This window comes from Urocitellus parryii, chromosome 2 (assembly GCF_045843805.1).
Source record: "Urocitellus parryii isolate mUroPar1 chromosome 2, mUroPar1.hap1, whole genome shotgun sequence".
Lineage (NCBI taxonomy): Eukaryota > Metazoa > Chordata > Mammalia > Rodentia > Sciuridae > Urocitellus > Urocitellus parryii.
The window spans coordinates 15722130-15738158 of record NC_135532.1 but is presented as its reverse complement, the minus strand read 5'-3'; the positions used below and the strand labels follow the sequence as shown (position 1 = coordinate 15738158).

General features: G+C 43.3%; 1 protein-coding gene across 2 annotated transcripts in view; it reads left to right on the top strand.

The window, feature by feature from the left end:
• Gpc6 (glypican 6) overlaps positions 1–16029 on the top strand; it is a 1039564-nt gene that overhangs the window by 950135 nt on the left and 73400 nt on the right. The window lies entirely within an intron of this gene.

The following is a 16029-nucleotide window of genomic DNA, read 5'->3' as shown; positions in this document are numbered from 1 at the left end:
ACGTGAATTTGCTAAATTTTTTAAGAGCATCCAGGGAAGGAGGATTGGATATTATTTATTTGAAAATGTTTGTATTAGTTAATTCTTAGTTTATCTTACTTGACCAGATTGTTATCTAGTCTGATTTTCACAATGCCATCCCATGATAATAACATGCCTTCATAAAGACTTGTACCCTACATGGCATCATGAACCCAGGAGAGAAGATGACTGTCACCTGAGGGGCACATATTTATTCATGCAGGACAACTGTGACATCATGGAGCTCATGTCTGCCTGGCCTTAAATCCAGGCAGTGCTAATAATGCAGTGACTAAAATTCCTTCTTTAAAAATCACTTGTTTCAAAAGGAAATTATCCCCTGAGCAGTATTACATTTATCATTCCAGCTCTCTGAGCTGAGGGCAATCTGGATGAGGTAAGAAAGTTAAAAGAGGTAAACCTGGAACAGGAACATTCTGGAAGGGAAGACCTTGATAAAGAGGCAGGAGAGACAGCTGGCCAAAGGTGTCCTGATGTTAAGTGGGAGTGGGACGACTTGTCATGGCTGAACAAATAGGGTTCTGCTTCTTAGTTTTAGGGAGTAGCTAGAATAGCTCCAACTCAGTGTCTATACCTGCACTTCCCAACACAGTTCCTCAAGATCTCCATATTTCCAGCACATGAGCCAGTCTAGTCTCCTTATCTGATGGTTACTTTGATCCTCATAGTTTTCCCCAAGGCTTCCTTGACTATACTGAAATGAATGCAAATCAAACTATCATCCCCATGATTGCTACACTTCCCTCCTTACCTCCTTTATCCAGGTCAAGAGAGGTGGGGAAAATTCTCTTTTGTATATGATTCTCCCAAAAATAACCACAACTTCTGAAATTCATTGATATGCTCAGTGGCAAAAAGTATGTTGTTAAAATTATTGCATATAGGCTTAAGGGCTTGCAAAATACCACCAAGATTTATGTTTGTTTGTTTTTTTATTGTTTCTAAACAAAATAGATGAAGGAACTAACATTCTAGTATCATTTCCTGTTCAATGGTTATTAAGAGTGTCAGAGTAAAATGCTGGTCATAAACACGTTCTCCTACGCCTCTTTGGGGCCATTTTGGTGTGATTTAGGACATCTTGGTTGTAAAGATTGGGGAAACTGTCTATTGTTCATTTTAAATTGCATGGCATTTCCTGGTCACCTCAAAAGAGTCTGCATCCGGCTAGCTCCACTATTTTGCATTTCAAAAGGATGTCAGGCTGTATTTAAGAAACTGCTTTATTATCTAGAGCTTCAGCCACTGTTTTTAGGTGAAACTGATTATTTCCCACATTCTATGACACAGACAAACAAACACACACACACACACACACACACACACACACACACACCCTCCACCTTCGCTTGGCCCGAACAGCAAAAAGTAAAACTTCCATAACAACAGTAAACCAGATTCTCCACTTTAATTAGTTTTCTAAAGATAAATGGGTCAAAGCCAGATTGGCTTTCAGCCTCTGCTGCAGCTGAATAAATTATGCTCCATTCACCCCAGCAAACAAATGGCTACTGCTCTGTCCACTTCAGATTGTAAACTGCACAGTCTTGCCTGAACCTGCTTTATCTATTTGCTGCAAAACCCCACTGGGACACCCCAGTTTCATTTTCAATGAACCCTTGGTAATAACAACAGCAAAATGCAGTGAGCTTTCAAAGCAGAGAGAAAAAAAAAAAAAAAAAAAACCTTAAAACCAAACCACCCAACTTATTTGGTCTCAGTCTCTGCTCTTCTCCAGGCTGCATGAGCAGCATGTGGTGGCAGGGACGGTTCCCTGTCATAGGCTCCTTTCCATTAGGTGGCTTGTGGTTGATGAGGCCCAAGTGGGGAATATCACAAGACACACATATAAAGTGATGGCTTATCTCCAGGACATTCTGCTTATTCCACGGGCTTGAAGGATGCACAAGTCTAATTCAGGGGTATGCGCTGCGGGAACCTGCAGGAAATGCCTGCTCCTTCTCTGGGTTTTTCAGCTCTTACCCAACGGACAGTGGACTATTTTTACCTCCTTGGGAAGCTCTCCTTTCAGGCATGGGGAAGAATAGTGGGAAGAGAAGGGGCATGGACTCTGTTTCGGCTCAGGCAGAGTTGTTTAATTGGATGGGGTTATATAACATGGGGACAGAGAAGATAAATCACAGCTTTGGCTGCATAACTTCCTGGGAGATGCTAAAGCCCCTTCCACATCACCGCTTTAAGACATGTCCAGAGAATCATGCGGATCTCAACAATGAAATAAAAACATGCCACCTATTTTTAAGGGCTAAAACTTTTGCACAATTTATATTAGGTGTAAGTCATCTGAAATCATTTGGGGAGTCATTTACCAACAAAATTATTTTCATCCCTGGGTTAAACTCTCCTTTGTCCTCATAAACATTTAAGCAAAAGCTTTGGTGAGCTCCATGTCATAAAAATGAAATGTTACACTTTCAGACCCAAAATGGGGCTATTACAGATTTATATGTATTTTATAGGGTGTTGATATGCTTACTTTCTCCTTCAGACTTTTAAATTTCTTTCGGAATTCCTAAACTTCAGCTAAAACCCAAATTGACACATTCTATAGTTATCAATCAGTCAACAAACGTATTTATTGAGTTCTTCTCTGTTGCAAAGCACTTAGTAAAACTAGCTGCCATGTACCATCTACATCACAGCCCATTCTTAGTGCTAGTGTCATCAAAAGGCAAGGGATACCATTTGCAAAAGACATAGCTTTTCAAATCAGTTATACACGCTATGTCTCCTCCAGGGCCAGTACTTCACACAGAGCTTCATAAACCACTAGCATAGAGTAAATAGGAATTTGATTTTGTATCTAGATAGGCTGCACCAAAAAAAAAGTAGAAAGAATATTAACAAATGAATAATCATTGACAAAATATGTAAATTGAAAGCATTAAACATCTGTAGCATCCTTGATATAGGCCATGTCTAATAGCCCATTTTCCCTTCTTAAGCTAGAACTTGCTGCCTGAATCTTGAACGAATTAAACAGAAACTTTCTTGTCAGTTATAAACTCTCGCCAGATGAAAAAGTCCATCTGCACCCTCTTTCGCAGTGTATCTGTCCTTTATTGAGCGATGTAATTGGTGTTTCAGTGAGTTGATTATGAAGATCTGAATAGACAAACCACAGTAAACTGCTCAAATCGTACCTTTTAAAATATTTGTTCATGTAACACACCAGTTGACATGGATATTTTATTAAATTACTGAACAGCTTAAAGAACTCATTCCCTGTCATGGAAAATCTGCAGTAATTTTTTCCTCCGAGCTGTCTTTTGAGACATTTGCACCACAGCTCCCAAATGTGATGTTCATGCTTACGAGAAAGAGAGCTGAAGAAATGGGGCATTTCATAAATACCAGTTTTGATGTATTTGCTGTAGAATCAATCAGACTTCAACCAACTCTGGGGCCTATGGAATACATTTGAAAGCACTGGGAATTTGGCTATTCCCATAACATACTTGGACACTCTTTACTGCTAGCAATAAACCTCAGGCATAAACATTGTAGGGAAAACTAGATGAAAAGAAACCCCTTTGAGTGAAAATTGACTTCCCTTCACAAGGTTTAAAGGTAGAAAAAGAAATCTGTGATGCACAATAATTTTATTACGTAAGCTCATTCAGAGTCATCATTGTCAAAGGCCCTGACTTCATGGATTTTTTTTTCTTACACCCAAAAGACTGGCCAAACCATTAAAAATAAAAAGCCAGGTTGATAGAAAATGAATGAATCAGGAGCAGAAGTGGGTTCATTCTGTTGTTGGTTAACAGCTAATTCTTTGGCAGTTGGGTTTGTGTAATATGTTTAGAAGCTTTTCCAATCTGCATTGATCTGGATGGGCCTGAATGGGCAAGGCTACATCTATATAAAGAACCCCCAAAAGGCAAACAGTTAATTCTTGTTGGTGTCAAGTACCCATGGTGGGTTGGGTGTGGGTTACTTATGCATGGTTGTCACCCTTGCTCCAAGACCTCAGGCAACACAGCAGCCATTAGTTGGAGCTTCACCCATCACAGGGGCAGGGGGAAAGGTGGCTGTTAATTCTCCACCCAGAAGGGGCCCATCCCACTGTTCACATCTCCAAGGCTGAAGTGAGTCCCATGACCGCAGCAGCCTTCCTGTCCCTGTGTGTCTCACACACAGAGAAAACACACATGTGGGTTAATGGTATTTTGTTGACCAACAAATGGTTAATGGTATTTTGTTGGCCAAGTCAAGAGTTTTAAATTTTAAAAATCTATTTCATCACACTTTCCAACTCTCAAACCTTACATGAAAAATAACATAAAACAAATGTCACTCATTCACTCAACAAATATTTATTGGCTCTGATGTGAGCCAAGTATGGGTAACCAGAACGAATGTAATCAAAGAGTTCACACGCCTGGACAGACGACAGACAAAATTAGCTATAATTTAAGTCAGACCATGCACTGGTGAAGATTGTAACACAATGAACTGACCTTTTCATGGGCCTTTGAAAGAACATTAAACTAAATTTTAGAATCCTAGGAGAAATCTTGAGTCCTTATTACAAAAAGGAATGTCTACATGGCCTTAGTAAACCAGCACCTTCTTCCAAGTCAGGTGGATTTTTAGCCCCAGATGCCTTTTAAGTCTATCTGAGCTTTGAATTCAATCATAATTCTATCAGATCAAAGTTTGGGGTAGAAGTCCTACTCTAAATCTGAAGATAATGTCTCAAAGACAGACATAAAAAGCATTACCAATGAGTAGAAGAAATGCAGCAACAGAAAAATAGAATGAGCCAAGACTTCTTTTATTTCTGGGATTTAAATGTCTTTCAGATCCAGGCAATACATGTTTTAAATGAGGCTTCAATGTTGCATATGGGAGTGTCACTTTTGTGTGACCTTGTGTCCCATTTGCTCAAAAAAAAAAAAAACATTTTTCTGCTCTTCTCCTTTCTGGGTCAACCCAGTTGGAGCAAATCAACTTGTTCTCCCTTTCTCTCTCTTTCATACATCATCCTTTAAGATCACCAAGAATTCATGTTATGGAGCCTGCCCTTGTCTTCTTTTACAATATCAGTTTATTTCTGAAGAGCGTTCATGAAGGAGAACACTTTTTACAGGTTAATCAGGGAAATTGCACCCCCTGACAGTAACAGCAAACTTATCGATTCCTGGACGTCTCTGGAACGTGTGTCATTGGCTTCTGCGTGAAATGATTTGCAAAATCCGAGAGCTTTGATTCAACTCAAAGAAAAATTACAATACAAATTCATAAATTATTTATGTGTAATGAAGCAGGAATCCAATGACTTTGTGAGTCTTATTCTAAAGGATTTTGACCTCAGAAAACTCCCCAAAGCAGCCGGCATTCATTTCCGTGAAAAATACTCATCTCCGCACTTGAAAAGCTGAGCGTTTCCTTTGCTTACTCTTTGCAACTCCTTGAGTGCTAGAAAAAAAAGGGCTTGAACAGCTCTGGGAAGAAAACAGAGACTGCAAACTGCCTTAATTGATCTCCTCACATAAAATCCAAAAACCCAGAGGCTGTCTTTAGTGCAAGACATGTCCACACGAAAATGTTTCCAGTTACTTGGAAAAAATCAAATCTTCTTTATACAATAGACTTCAAGGGACAAGGACGATTTCATTAGACTTTTTCATGGCGAGGGTTCAAGTACAGGAATCCTTGTGCTCTCTTTTGTTAAGGCTTCTTGACAAAGTAAATAGAATCAGGAGCTCTTGATCATATTTTCATTAAATATTAAAAAGTCTCCTTTTTTCTATGATTTTGGGGGTGAGAGGTAAAATGAATGTTGAGGAATATTTTTTGATGAGGCTGACTTTGGATGACTTTGGTCATGATCTAAAGGGTCTTTTTTTTTTTTTTTTAACTACCCTACTATACTCCTTGGGTCCATTACAATAGGTGGAATTGTTACACTTATTTACCAAATCACAGGTGAAGATTGCTACTTTTATGTGAATGTCTGTGATGCATCCCTCTTTGTTGAATTCAGGGACAGTTGGCTGTTATAAATGAAATACGACCAGCGAGTTCCAGGACCTCTTTCTCCTACATCTTACCCTATCATAACCATTACCCTCCCACAGAGCAATCCAGGTGCTCTCTGCTTAATGGAAGAGAGGGAGAAGAAGGGACAATACCCTCCTTTCCCAAACAGTCCCCAACCTATGCACTTTCCTATTTTGGCTTTGTTTTGGTTTGGGGTTGTTTTTGTTTTTGTTTTCCTACTTGGTCTCTCAGAGACAGATTTCACAGGAAGGTAGATTAACTTGTCTCTCTCTATAGCTCTATTTTTGATATTATGTATTTTGAATTTCTATTTAGAGTTACAAATTTCTCTTCTATGTGAGTCAGACCTTTCTTCATGGTGTACTGAGTTCCTCTGTTTTAGTCAGCTTTTTCCTCACTGGGACCAAAAGACCTGACAAAATTTTAGAGGAAGAAAAGCTTATTCGGGGCTCACAGTTTCAGAGGTTTGAATCCATAGGTGGCTGGCTCCATTGCTCTGGGCTCAGGTGAGGCAGAACATCAGGGCAGGTGTGGCCAAGGAGGAAATCAGCTCAGGACATGACAACCAGGAAACACGGAGAGAGAACTCTACTCTCCACGGACAAAATACGTACCCTAAAGGCACACCCCCATTCCTGTGACCCACCTCCTCCAGCCGCACCCTCCCTGCCTACAGTTACCACCCAGTTCACTGATTGTGTTACAGTTCTCAACTTCTGATCATGTCACCTCTGAACCTTCTTGCATGGTCTCACACTTGAGCTTTGGGGGAACACCTCATATCTAAACCGTACCACTCTGCAAGTATTGTTTCAACCTAATTCTCTCCTTCTCTGCTCTTATGTCATAACTGATAAGCATGTTTGACTGACTCACTTAACCCTTTTTCGTCTCTTGCTAATATAATTTATCTATATCCTTTTCAGTGTGTTAAATCTCTCTTCTCTTGTAGTATTTTCCATTAAATCCAACCACTGAGTTTTAACTTCTATGACTTTATTTTTCATTTCTAATATTTTTTTTAAACATTTGAGCCTGTGTTTAGTCGTATGTTACTGTATTTTCTTATTTCCATATTCTCTTTTTGCATTTTTAAACACATGTGTTTTAGACTTTGTGCCTGATACTTCTAATATTTGAAGTTCATTGGTCTCATCTAGTATTTCTGCAGAATCTTGACCATAGTGATTTATTTCCTTGGATGCATTGTGTTGAGTTTGTTCGTGTTGGTTTGGTTTTGTAAGGGTATGTGTGTTTACATGCCTTGGAACTTAATCCGTAGAAAACCTTCATGGCCTATGTTAAAGGGGATTTCTCTTTCATTCTTGCACTAAGAATTTTTCTCTTAGACTCTTGGGTTATATGGTAGGATAGCAATATAGGCTTATCACCCAGGGAAGCCCTGCTTTAATCTCCCGTCATTTACCCAACCCTACACATCAGTTAAAACCAAAGCATAAGGCCATCTGGGTCTGGGTAATGTTCTTAGGTCAAAAGCCAGCTTCATTACTCTGGTTTTCTCTCCTGGGTTCCCATTTTCAATTAGCTTTTGGCCTTTAAAGATTTCTTTCTTTGTTATTTATTTATTTGTTTGTTTATTTATTTATTTATTTATGGTACTAGGGATTGAACCCAGGGGTGCTTAACCACTGGGACACATCCACAGCCCTTTTTTGTATCTTATTTAGAGACGGAGTCTCACTGAGTTGCTAAGTGCCTTGCCGACTTGCTGAGGGTGGCTTTGAACTCGTGATCCTCCTGCCTCCTGAGTTGGTGGGATTACAGGGGTGCGCCAACACGCCCAGCCTTTGAATATTTCTTACTTGCTTGCAAACTCCTGGATTCCTCTAAAATAGCTTTCTATCTTTTATGTGACCATGTTAGTTTATTCTAGCAGGAGCATCAGTCTGGGGATGCAGTTTTTCTATGCCTTCCAGGAAATGTATAGATGCTCACGGGGTAACTGCCCCTTCCAACTGTGTGTTAAAATCCTTTGACTTGGTGAATCCTCACACCAGTTCAGATTAGGGCATCAGAACAGTGACTTATTCGAGTTCTATTTCTGATGAGTATTCTAGGATGCCCTGGGTCACATGGTGGGTGGTTCTGTCAGTTAGTACTCCTACAGTTATGCAGCCTAAAACCACAAAGTCCACCACCCCATCTCAGTAGCTCCAAACCTTCCTGGCTTCAGCCCATGGATTCTGCTCACCATGGGAACAAGTTTTCACTCCAGGACCTGTGAGCGCCAGAACTTCTGCTGATGAGTTTCTTTGATGGGTGATTTGAACTAAGATATGTATGTACAACCAGAGCTTCTGACATTCAGAAAGGCAGAATCAGATGCACCCTTCATCTGGTCTCCTTGTTGGCACCTAGAGAGATCCTTCTCCATGTACTCACCAACCCAGGCAGATCGGGAAAAGAGAACAGCAAACAGAGCAGATATCTCCCTGGGATATCTGGAGGTCAACAAAAGCACCTCCCATGGGCACTGGCCTTGCACAACTGCTTAATCCATTGCTTCTGTAGAATGCAAGACTCTAAACTATGGTGACTACTCTAATTTCAACCTAATTAAAATAGACCTTTCATAATACAGTCGTGCAAATCCTCAATGGCAGGGATATGTTCTGAGGCACACGCACGTTAGAGGAAAGTACTTGGAAGGATGCTGCTAAATGGATGAAAATGACCTGGAGGAGTGATGGGGTGCAGAGACATGAAGGACCACCGCTGAGAGCAGCACCTGTCCCTGGCTCCGGGCGTCACTGAGGGCTGCCGAAAGGCTTCTTAAAAGCGTTCAAGCCAGGCTGGGAGAAACACTGGCAGAGAACATGAAGAGTCCAAATGAGGTGACAGAATTGGATGTGAAGGTGAACGGCATTTGAAACAGCCTCCCTTTAATGTGAGCCTTCACTTGAATGTGAGCACAGGCACAAGTTCCCGACTGTAGTTTAACTCTGCAATGATCAGTGCTCGCAGAGTGGATGTGACGATGGGGAATGGCAAGAAGGAGACAGAATCTTGCAGCTATTTTTACCCTCCCCGTCTTGACCTCTCTCCTTTTAAAGTAAAACGACAGATAGGCACAAAGCTAAGCTTGTGGTTTGAAGATGAGGGACAGAAGACCCAAATAACAGCCCAGGTTTCTTCCTTCTCCTGGATTTGTGTGCACCAAATTGTCCCACCTGCCGATCGTAGGAGACTTAGCCTATTTCCTGATCAAAGCTAGATTTGCCTAACGACCTCTTCTAGCAGAGCAGATAATTGCAGGGGCGCTCCTCCCCTCTGTGAAGCACCTTGGAATAGTGGGCTTCTCACAGGCTGCCTCGTGTGCCAAGCCTGAAATGACTGGAAACAGCCATCAGATGGTTCCCTTGAGACTCCCAGGGCTCCTCTGCTGGTTCCCAGGGGCCTGGTGCCACAGTCCATTGGTGCCTGTGCCTGTGACCATTGTCAAAGGTCAACCCAGAGGTGAACAGGCATTTTACTGGGTTTACGGCTATTTTGTCACTTCTTTCTTGGCCGTCGTACTTTCATAAGATCCTCTGCTTGAAAAGGAGAAGGAGGAGAAAGAGAAGGAAGGAAGGAGGCAGAAAGACGGAGAAGGAAGAGAAGGGAAGGGGGAAGGAGGGATCTTCCTTTCTGACCTTAAGACTGGTTCCGGGGTCCACAGCTGGAGAAGAGCACTGCTCCCTTGTTTGTTTGCTCACACACCAAGGGGAGCCAAGAAAGGACCTCGGTGAAGGGCAGGGCAGAGGACAGGTCAGGATGCCATGACTACTGTGTTATCGGAACATAAAGTCAACTGTGCTGCTCGGTTTGCTTTTCATTAAACTGCTGTTATTTTCTCAAAGGCTGCTGACCATGAGCATTTGGGACTCAAGGTGCTCATTTGTAAGCTCTTCCTATATATAAGAGTATTATCAGGTACATTATTTGGGGTTTGATTAGGAGCAAAGGCTATGGCTCTATTGATTTTAAATGAGGCTTTCAGCATAGCTATTTAAAATGCTCATGGGAGTTGTAAAAGGACCCTCCAGGATTACTGAATTTGGGTTATTACAGATTTTTGTCTTCTGTGTCCAAATTATTGAATTATCTTGAATTGGGGTCAGCTCCTTTCCAATCCTTTTGAGTCAATGTGACTCAAGCCGTTCTTTAGTTTACCAGAAACACCGAGGCCACGGTGGGCCTTGGACTGGCTCATGCCACCTCCCAAAACGGGACTGCTTTTTCTGGTAAGTGGAGCAAAATGGCACTGGAGCCAGAGAGCTGCTCCCCAAAGTCCCAGCCACAGCCTTCCTCACGGCGAATGTGGGTGTGTCCCTCCAGAGGGTCACATTGAGCCCGCCATGCAGATTCGCCATCGCTGCCAGGGAAAACCAGTTGAAAACATCTGTTCTGCCATCCAGGACTCTCAGTGGAAGAGACTTGAAGTCCACTTGGTCCAATACCTTCACTTTACCAAGCAGGACGCTAGAATCCAGGAAGATGAAATGACTGATCCAAAAAATCAGTCACAATGGCTTAGAGCGAAGATGTGTTTTTTGCTTCTCAGCTTCCAGTCCAGTAATATATCCAGTAATGCGTTTTAAAAATAATGACATACTGTGGTAATAAGCATATTCAAGTTCTATTTTCTTCTACTAACATCAGGAATTTTGGAGTGCGTGCCTTTGTGTGTGTGTGCAGATGTGTGTTCCAGAATGAAGAAAAGCCACAAAGTTACAATCACAAAGGGGGGGGGGGGAGGTAAACTCAAACTGTTGGATTCACTGTCACAAAGAAGATGAATCCTTTTATCTTTTTTTTTAAGAGAGACAGAGACAGAGAGAATTTCTAATATTTATTTTTCAGTTTTCGGCGGACACAACATCTTTGTTGGTATGTGGTGCTGAGGATCGAATCCAGGCCGCACGCATGCCAGGCGAGCGCTTGAGCCACATCCCCAGCCCGAATCCTTTTATCTTAAACTGGATTTTTGTTTTTTGGAACTGGAGCTTCAAAACAAGGGTGCCATTTTTTTTTTTCTTTTTTTGAGACAGGATCTTCTTAAGTTGCTTAGGTCCTTACTAAGTTGCTGAGGCTGGCCTCAAACTTGTCTCAGCCTCCCAAGTAGCGACTAGGTATTAGAGGAGTGCCACCATTGTGCCAGGCTAAACTCGAGTTTATTCTTTAGAGCAATTCTAGGTGTGTGAGGAGATCCCTGTCCCCACATACACAGCCTTGTATTTGTCATATTTTTTAACAGTGGGAAACTACAGGACAACTCTTTTCATCTAAGCTTGTTGTAAATTAACTGTTCCGGGGGCATTCTATTTTACATGTTACCATTTTCTTGTGAAAACACAGACAATGCACTGGAACCCCTTTTTGGGTGGGTTAACCTCTCCTCTGCCATTTAAGATGCTGGGGCTGCAGGGGGTAGGGGGTGCAGAGGTGAGTGGGAAAGGAGATGTCTAAGCTTCTTTCCAACTTACAAATGCGGTGAGCAATGACAATGAAGGCAATAACTGGGTCCCTCCTCCTATGACACCCTCTGGAAATCCGGTGTGGGAATAGACGCATCTACTTCCAGCTCCCATATTATTATATCAACAGCAGTCTCCTCGCAGCCAAGTCCTGTCTGCGTGGTGGCATCTACCCTCACCAACATTCTCTGTCTGTCTCTGCACCACAGGGGGGATTTGTTACTCCTTCCCCCACGGGCATGATTTCTTACTTCATTTGAAAAATCGGGGCCTGCTGGCGGGTCGGGCTGTTTGCTCAGCTACAACACGGTTTTCCTGGCTGTTTGTGGCTTCACATTTCCCCTCCGTGTGAGCAACCCAGGACCAGGCTTGGGGACTGTTGGAATCTCACGGAGATGATTAATTACGGAGCATCTTGTCACAGATGTTTTCCTCTTCTCAGTTCTCTGGGCCTCTGGTCCCTTCCCGGGTTCTCCTCTCCCCTCCGCGCTTCCCACCCTCCCCCCCACTGCCCTCCCCCCCACTGCCCTCCCCCAAGGCTTCCTCACAGCTGTGGCTTCTCTTATGAAATTCTAGGCCACAACACAAGAAAAAAGGTGTTTTCATATCACGGTTCATTTCCTGCAGTCAGAGCAGACACAAAAGCAAAACACTCTAAAGATGCTGAGCACTTGGAGAATGTCCACTTCCTCTGCAGAGTCCCCACCTCCCCTGAGTCCCCTGGGTCTCAGGGACCCCGGGTCCCCTTGTCCAAATTGCCCCCCTTACAGGAACCCTGGAGTTAGAAATGCAAAACGTAAGCAGGTCTTTTCTTTTGCGAGAGGTTCGTGTGTTGGTTTCTTCACTTTATTAACAGAACGTGTGAGATCAAGTAAAAACTCTCACCCCTTCTTCATCAAATGGAATGTAAGCACAAATAGTTTCATATACTCTTCCTTTTCCTTAAATAGCCTTCAATAGTGTCGCCTTTTCTCAGGGCAGAGGAGTTCCACAGAGAGGTTTCCTACCTGTGAAAAGCAGGGCCACCTGACACACCTGCAGATGCTAAAATTAACTTCTCCGTCCCAGCCTTCTCCCCCCATCCCCAACCCGATTTTGGAGGAAGAGAAAGTAGCAGAGTTTTCTTTGCTGCTTCCCAGAGATGCAGTGTACTACAAAGCATTTCCAGAAGGATCTGCTGCTGTTGCTACTGAGGGCCTCCTGGCCCACTGGACCAGCATTCTGAATCTGCAGAAATTGGATCACCTCCACCTACCCAAGATGCTGATTAAAATACTGATTCCTGAGGGCCAACCAAGAGCCCCAGCAAGTCCAGCAAGGGGAAACAGGGGGCAGCACATCTGTCTTAGCAAGCTCTCCAGTGGTTCTGAAGCCCCTGCCCTGCCTGCTAAATGGACCATTGCCCCCTTGGAGGGCCTGCTGCCTTCATCTTTGCACCCCCACTCCCAGCGTGCTCAGTGCACCTTTCTTCAAAGCACTGCACTATCAAAGGAGTATAAATGACTTTATGGCTCACGTATCGTAGAATTCAGCCTCCAGCAAGTTCCCCAGCAGAGCCAGAAAAAGTCAAAGGAAGACTTCCTGGCAATGTTGGATTACAGCTTTGCCAGGCTGGTGGGTCTCTATAAGGTCAATACTTCTCTTATGTCACTGTCCTGTCTTTGACAGGAATGAACACAAGGAGCAGCCACAGCCAGCCAGCAGCATGGCCCTGACTCCTGGAAGTCTTTCTAGAAAGAGGTTCATATAAATTCTAAACAGACTGATAGATACTAGATCTGCCCATTCTGCCACTGCGTGTGGGATTTTCTTATTCAGGGAAGGGAAGGCTCATTTCAGTCTGTTGCCTGGGCTTAGTCCCACTTCTGTCCCTACATGCCCAGGTGGCCTTGGACAGGTGATTTCCCATCATAGAGCCTCAGATGGCTCATCTTTAAGCCCAGGGTGGGAGCTGCAGAGGCTCAGGGGCTACTCACTCCGACCCCACCCTGCACTGACCAGCAATCCCCAACCACACTCTGCAGCTGCTGAGAAAGCCACCAAGGGGCCCAGAGCACAGCTGAGATGACACTGATGAGCTGCTTCCTACAGAGGAGGCAGCCCTTGAGGATTTTTTTCCAGAGTGTCTGGTCAATGTCTTTTAGGGAATGGTTCATATTTCTATGTTATATAAAAGGGAGCCAGAGAGGGATGGAATTTTTTTTAAAAAAAATGAAATTTTCAGGAATATCCCAAAAGAACAGAGGCGGAGAGAAGTCAGGCTGGAATTGAAGCCTCTGAAAACACTTGGCCAAACACTGACCTCCCTGTTCCCCGGCACGTTCCATGTTATGGATTTTCCCATGAACCCACGGGGTTCCCAGCACCCACTGCTCCCTGGCCCCTCACATCCTCACCCTACAAGGATGTGGTTCCCAGTGTCCTCTGCAGCTCTGGCTTAGGCTGGAAGATGTTCCATTCCTCCCTTGGAAGGAAATCATGCCTCCATTTCCCCCTTGAGGAGGTGTGACACAAATGGCACAGCCCTGTTCTTCAGCCCAGGGGCCGTTTGTTCTCCATTGGTGTAAAGAGAGAATATATCTCAGATGTGGAATAATTGTGATTGGATAATTGGGTAAATGGAATTGAACTTCAGGTCTCCAGATGAAAATGGACTGACTTCCACTCAGATGTGAGATTGAATCCTTTTCAGAGACCCCAAAATGGTGGGTTTGTCCAAAAATTTTCCCCAACGTGTTTTCTTCTTTTCTCCTTACCTTGGGCCACTGTGGACAGAAATCTCTGGATTAGAAATTTTGTTCATTCCCATCAATATGATTTCTTGAACCTCCCAAGAGGCAGAGGGAAGCCAAATGTGTTTCTTGGCCTCTGGAGTTGCATCATGAGGCGATTCCTCAGAGCAGAGGAAGGTGCAGCCATTTCTGAACTGCATCTGCCTTCTGAGACACACCTGCCATGTTGCTTAGAAGAAGGGTTCAGGAGGATTTTCACACACCTGTGAGGGGTGTCCCATGCTGCCTGCTCCATCTGTCTTCCTAGTACTGATGTCACTGCACTTGAATGAGTTCAGCCACCTCCCTTCTCCTCCTCTCCTATTTGCTGTTATTCTTGAAGTTGTGTGACCTTTGCCTAGGTTCCACCTGCCTACTAATAATTTTTAGGATGATTTTCAAAGATCATCAGGCAAGTAAGAATTATCCCTCACTTAAAATCCCTGCGTGACCACCTTGGGCAAGTCAGTTAATTTCTCTGAGTCTCTAAGGTAGCAATTCTCAGTCTTGATTATATACTGAAGTTACTTGGGTGCTTTAATAAATGCTGATGCCTGGGCCCTGTCTCCAGAGATGTTGTTCCGTTTGGTTTGTGGCTGATTTTGCTCTTTCAAAGTAGAATTCTTAAGAGTAACATCAGTCTCGCCTGTTTAGCTGTTAAAAATGAAGAATCTCAGGCCCTCCTTCCCAGGAGTATTGCATCAGAATTTGCATTTCAACAAGACCCCAGGTAATTTATAGGACATGATGGGTGGAAAAGCATAGCTCTCATTCCTTACCATTGAAAGGTGGATAATAATATTCACGATGGGCTGAGCTCTGTGCTCCATGGTTTTCTCTGTATAATCTCAAGAGAGTGCAGAGGAGGAACTGCATACACAGCATCTCTCTGGGCTTCCTTGCCTTTCTCACAAAGCTCTGTTTCTGTGGCCTGGTGGGTTTGTTGGGGTGGTCATCCTTCTTTGATGTGGGGAGGCTGATGTTGGCATTGAAACAGCCATAGAAAACAGTTCTACTAGTTAGTGTTTTCCTTTTATCTAGAAACCGGACCTCCCTCCAAATATTTAACAAAATTTACCTGCTTTTCCTATCACATTTTCATTTGATCTGGGTTTTTTTTTAACCACTCTTATTGCGTAATTTGAGGAACTGTATGAAGTAGTTGTTAGGGTGGGGATTACATGAACCAGAAACTGTAGGAGTTGGGCTCAAGCTGGATGGACAAGTTTGTTTAAGGAAATCAGCAAACTGATTTTTATAAACAAAATTTCATTGGAACAGAGCCCTGTTTATTTGTTTCTATATTGTCTAAGGCTGCATTCACAGCATGATAGCAGCATTTGGTAGTCATGATATAGACATGTGGCCTCCAAAAGCTAAAATAATATTTCTTAGCCTCTCACAGATGAAGTTTGTCAATTCATGACTTGGAGCAACCATTAAATGGGGGCAAGGTTGAATGTCCACTGGTCATCGTCCGATCTCTTTACTTGGGTCTGTGGCACAGCTTATGGCTTGAGTCCCAACCAGACAGAGCAGCTGTGTGGTCATGTGGAGCCAGGCAGAGGGAGGACCCAGGACTGACTTGTCTTCCAGCTGGGAACAGACAGGAGCCAAGAGACTTATCAGCTTCGTACATGGAGAGTAGCCCTTGTTAAGTTGGTGGAAGTATCTCTTGGGCTCCTAGCTAAAACATTCCCTTCCTAAGC